We start from the raw sequence: 5,848 nt of genomic DNA, 5'->3' as shown, positions 1-5,848 counted from the left end.
TACCAAGTGGCACGCCCATATGGTTGGACTTGTTTTTCCCTCTCTGGAAAGTATAACCAGCGTGCCACGCCCAGGTGTTGGCGTGCCACGCCCATCATTTGCCTTGGTTCCAGTAGCTGGCGTGCCACGCCTTCGACACCAAGTGGCACGCCCATCCTTTGCTTTGTCCTTCTTTGTACCTTGGCGTGCCACGCCCAGATGCTCAAGTGGCACGCCCAGGAAAGGGTGGAAACTTGGCGTGCCACGCCTTGCTGCTCAAGTGGCACGCCCAGCCTTTTTAACCTTTAACTTTCTCTCTGGAATTTTGTACCAGCGTGCCACGCCAAGCTGCTTAAGTGGCACGCCCATTCATTTGTGTCCTTCTTAGCTTTGGCGTGCCACGCCTGGTTCCTCAAGTGGCACGCCCAAGTGATTTTAAAGCTGGCGTGCCACGCCTTCGACACTAAGTGGCACGCCCATGGATTAAGTGGTGGGTTTGGCGTGCCACGCCTAGTCTAGCGTGCCACGCCCCTTTGGTGGCCTTCATTGTTGCTCTCTGGAAAGTTGTACTGGCGTGCCACGCCCATGTGAATGCTGGAGGATCCTCTCTGGACTTTAGTATTGGCGTGCCACGCCCAACTTCTGGCGTGCCACGCCCATGTGATTTTGTGGCATTTGCTCCAAGTGGCATGCCCGTTTCATACGCCCAGCTTCTTTTGTTGTTTTCTCCCCCTTTTCGATGTCTTTTTCTCCTGTAATTCAGTAAAAACTCATTTGAAAGCAATGTACTGTAATGTTTATCAATTGATGCATGAATTGCAATAATTTAATGAGATTATGCCCTTTTATGGTCCTTTTTTTGCAAGAAAAAAGGGTAGATGATGCAAGTCATCAGCCGCTTAGGCTAGAATTTTATTCCTTTGGGCCCTCGTATCCATTAATGCTCAAAGCCTTGGGTCCTTTTACCCTTGTCTTTTGGTTTAAAGGGTTACTGGCTTTTTCAATCTGCCCTACTTTTCCTGCATTTTTGGTCAGTAATGGATTTTTCTGCTTTTTATTTTTTTCTTTCTTTTTTCGCATGCATAATAATTTTTTTTGCAACATGCTTTTTTTTTCTTTTTCTGTTTTTCTTGCTTCAAAAATCAATTTTTAGATTTTTCAGATTATCAATAATATTTTTCCTTTTTCCTTATTCTTTCAGGAGCCAACATTCATAAATTTCAACTTCAAATATGCACTGTTTATTTCATACATTCAGAAAACAAAAGCAGATGACACCACATCAAACTAATTAAACTAATCTTATTTTAAACTTGAAATTCATGCATCTCTCAATTCTTTTCAATAAAAATATTTATTTAAGCAAGGTGAGAAATATATGGAACATTTTACAACTTAAAGACATCAATGCAAATGATCATGTGATGTCTGCGCATCATGTTATGTTTTTCTATGCTTTTTCATATAAAAAATTAGTTTATAATGCCCAATTATTAAGTATTTGTTGTGCTTAAGTTGTATATTGCTTTGATCTTTTGATTTGATAAAATTTGTAGAAAATGGTGGAAAAAGAAGCAAAAAGCACAAAATAAGCTCAAAAGAAGAAAAGAGGAAATTTTGGGCGTGCCTGGGCGTGGCACGCCAGGCTTGGGTTCCAGAAAAGTGATTTTGATCCAGCACTATGGGTGTGGCACGCCAAGCCTGGGCGTGGCACGCCAGGCTTATGAAACAGAAAGGGTGCTCAACACTACACAATGGGCATGGCACGTCAGTTATATTTTTCAGAGAAGGGAGGAAGTTGCACCATCAATGGGCGTGCCACTTGGTGCTCTAGGCGTGGCACGCCAAGCTTGTGAAGCCAACTCTTATCAATGGGCGTGCCACTTGGTGCTCTGGGCGTGGCACGCCAAGCTTATGAAGCCAACTCTCATCAATGGGAGTGCCATTTGGTGCTCTGGGGCGTGGCACGCCAAGCTTGTGAAGTTAAGATCTTTTCTATTTCTTGTATATGCATGTGTGTTGTAAAAAAAAGCGTAGCTTGATTGCTGAATTGTAACATGTGCTATGACATTATGACTACCATCTTGAGTTTTGTGAGTTCAAAGTAATTAAGCATCATGATCATAAACAAACAAGGTAATTAAAGAAGAAGTCAGTATGAGCATATATATTTTGGGAAGTTAGCATGATTATTGTTGCTCAGTTGCATTTGAATTTGTTTAATTGAAGTCTTCATCTAGGACATTTTATGAAATTTTTGAAATCATGAAAACCTTGAAGAAGTAATTGCAAATAAGGCAAGAAAAAGAAAAGGGAAAGAATGAGAAAGCTGAAGGCTCTGAGTACCAATGACAATGCATTTGCAAGTACTTGTGGTGTTTATGAATCAAGTAAAAAGATTGAAAACAAAAATATTTAGAGTCAAGGGTAGGCTCAAGTGCAAAGCACTCCCTCAAAGCTTAAGGCTCTAAGCATCAATAATTAGAGAGTAAAGAAAAGAAACAAATGAGCTTAAAGAGTCCTCTAATTAAATGCTTGTGGTTCTTATGTATCAAGTGGTAATACTTGACAACAAAGCATTTAGAGTCGTAGCTTTCAACACATGGTGCAAAGCACCCAAAAAGCTAAGCTAAGAAAAGAATGAAAAGCTTGCTTCAAGGAAGGAACATAAAGAAAAAGATATCATAAAATGAGCTAGATAGAAGCATCAATCATTTGAATCTCTTTTGTGATTGTAGCATGCATAAGAAACTAGCCGACCATGAACATAAAAATTGCTACTTTTCTCACCTTGGTTTGTCAAAATTTATTGAATGATTCTTTGTTTGCTTGAGGACAAGCAAAGTTTAAGTTTAGTGTTGTGATGACTGCGCATCGTGTTATATTTTTCTATGCTTTTTCATATCAAAATTTAGTTTATAATGCCCAATTATTGAGTATTTATTATGCTTAAGTTGTATATTGCTTTGAACATTTGATTTGATGAATTTTGTAGAAAATGGTGAAAAAAGAAGCAAAAATCACAAAACAAGCTCAAAAGAAGAAAAGAGAAAATTTTGGGCGTGCCTGGGCGTGGCACGCCAGGCTTGGGTTCCAGAGAAGTGATTTTGATCCAGCACTATGGGCGTGGCACGCCAAGCCTGGGCATGGCACGCCAGGCTTATGAAATAGAAAGGGTGCTCAACACTACACAATGGGTGTGGCACGCCAAGCATGGGCGTGGCACGCCAGTTATATTTTTCAAAGAAGGGAGGAAGTTGCATCATCAATGGGCGTGCCACTTGGTGCTCTGGGCATGGCACGCCAAGCTTGTGAAGTTAAGATCTCAAAGAGGGCATGCCACTTTGTGTTTTGGGCATGGTACGCTAGGCCAACACTCCAGCAAAGAAGATTGAAGAGTCCTACATGGGCGTGACATGCCAGTCTTGGGCGTGGCACGCCGGGGTATATGCCAGCCTGACTTTCTTCCATTCAAATGAAGATATCTTGAGCTACACAACTCTAATGAGGTGATTCTAGTGCCATTAGAAAGTAGACATCTAGAGCTTTCCAACCAAATATAACACTTTATAATGGACACTTGAATTGAGGAAGATATTGACCCCGAAAATACAAGGAGCACAACACATCCCTGCAGAGATACCATCCTGACCTCTTCACCTTCAAAGGAACATAACTTGAGTTGTAGAGATCCAAATGATGTGATTTTGGTGGCTTTGGAAAGTTAACATCTAGAGCTTTCCAAAAATATATAACACTTTATAGTGGACCTTAAATATGAAGGTAAAAAAGACCATTTTTTTAGCATCATAAGCTGGGCGTGTCTATGGGCGTGGTACACCAATTCCTTTCCTAAAAAGGGCGTGGCACGCCAGGTCTTAGGCATGGCATGCCAGTTCTAATGGCCAGAGAGGAAGATTTAGTGCATCATTGAAGGCGTGGCATACCAAGAATGGGCGTGGCACGTCACAACACAAGGGGCGTGGCACGCCAAGAACGGGCGTGGCACGCCGGGGTATTTGACAAACTGACTTCTTCACCTTTAAATGGCAATAACTTGACTTACAGAAGTTCAAATGAGTTGATTCTAGTGGTGTTAGAAAGCTGACATCTAGGGCTTTCTAACAATGTATAATACACTATAGTGGACATTCATTTTAAAGCCCAAACAACTCCATTCTTTCAGCATTGCAAAGTGGGTTATACTCCAGTGTGAAAATTCTATTGGGCGTGGCACTTGAAACCACATGCCAACTTCTCCTTGCAGCCCCCAACCTTCAACCAAGCCCACTCTAACTCTCATTCAAGCCACAATTGTCAATTAATTAAGGCCACAAGAAGCATCTAGAATAGTTCATTTTTATTTCTTTGTAATTTGCTTTCAAGTTCATTTGAGTTTGTAATTTAGGATAGCTATAAATAGGATCACCATACACACATTGAAAAAAACATCTAAGACACAATTAGAGGAGGGGTCATGAAGACAACATGGAAGACAACATGGAAAACCATCATGAAGAAGAGGATCACAACCATGGGGGAGGAGGTAGAGCAAATCATGCTGGGGAGGATAGAAGAGTTTTGGGCTCTTACATCAATCCAAACCCAAGCAATTGTGGAAGTAGTATCCAAAAGCCAACAATCCATGCCAACAATTTTGAACTTAAACCACAGCTCATCACCCTTGTTCAGAACAACTGTTCGTTTGGAGGAGGTGTTCAAGAAGACCCCAATCAATATTTGACCACCTTCCTGAGAATATGTGACACAGTGAAGTCTAATGGTGTTCACCCTGACGCCTATAGACTGCTCCTATTTCCATTCTCACTTAGGGATAAAGCAGCCAAGTGGCTGGAATCCTTCCCAAGGGAAAGCTTGACAACTTGGGAAGACGTGGTGAACAAATTTTTAGCAAGATTTTACCCTCCTCAACAAATCAATAGGCTGAGAGCTGAGGTCCAAACTTTCAGGCAACAAGATGGTGAGACTCTATATGAAGCCTGGGAGAGGTTCAAGGACTTAACAAGGAGGTGTCCACCTGACATGTTCAACGAATGGGTGCAGCTGCACATTTTCTATGAAGGACTCTCTTATGAGTCAAAGAAGGCCGTAGACCATTCATCCGGAGGATCTTTGAACAAGAAGAAGACTATTGAGGAAGCCATAGATGTTATTGAAACAGTAGCAGAGAACGACTACTTCTATGCTTCCGAAAGAGGGAACACAAGAGGAGTAATGGAGCTAAACAATGTAGATGCTCTATTGGCCCAAAACAAGCTCATTACCCAGCAGCTGGCTGACCTCACCAAGAAGACGGAGATGAACTAAGTAGCAGCAATCTCCACTTCATCAACAACCCAAGAGTGAGTGAATGAAGAAGCAGAGGGGAGTCAGGAGCAAGCCAACTACATTGGGAATTCACTAAGGAAAAACTATGATCCATACTCCAAGACCTACAACCCTGGATGGAGAAACCACCCAAACTTTGGGTGGGAAAGTGAGCAAGATCAAAACTAAGACCAGAGACGTTACAACTCCAACAATAATGCAGCTCACCAGCAATTTACACAGAGGACATCTCAACACCCCCACAACAACACTTCTCCACACACCTATTAAAACCAAAACAGCACATCTGCTCCGAAGCACTCATCAATTGATGACAAGCTCTCTAAGATTGAGGCCTTACTTGAAGGAATATGCCAAGAGATTCAAGAAAATAAGGTATTCAAAGAGGAGGTGCGAGCCAATATTAAGAACCAGGGAGAGACCATCAGGAAGTTGGAATTCCAGGTGGGATATTTAGCTGAGAAGATTCCCAAACCTACTGATAGCTTCCCAAGTGACACGGAGAAAAACCCCAAAGGAG

The 5,848-nt window shown here is 41.8% G+C and overlaps 1 non-coding gene across 1 annotated transcript; it reads right to left on the bottom strand.

Moving 5' to 3' along the window:
- Window positions 1–4,920: 4,920 nt before the first annotated feature.
- On the bottom strand, window positions 4,921–5,024 carry LOC148545563 (small nucleolar RNA R71). Its single transcript, XR_015900397.1, has one exon. It is a non-coding gene; the product is annotated as a small nucleolar RNA R71 (small nucleolar RNA).
- Window positions 5,025–5,848: the final 824 nt, after the last annotated feature.

This window comes from Arachis ipaensis, chromosome B9, assembly GCF_059453495.1.
Source record: "Arachis ipaensis isolate K30076 ecotype BB chromosome B9, ASM5945349v1, whole genome shotgun sequence".
NCBI lineage: Eukaryota > Viridiplantae > Streptophyta > Magnoliopsida > Fabales > Fabaceae > Arachis > Arachis ipaensis.
Note: the sequence above shows the minus strand (reverse complement) of the source record. Positions and strands in the feature narration are given on the sequence as shown.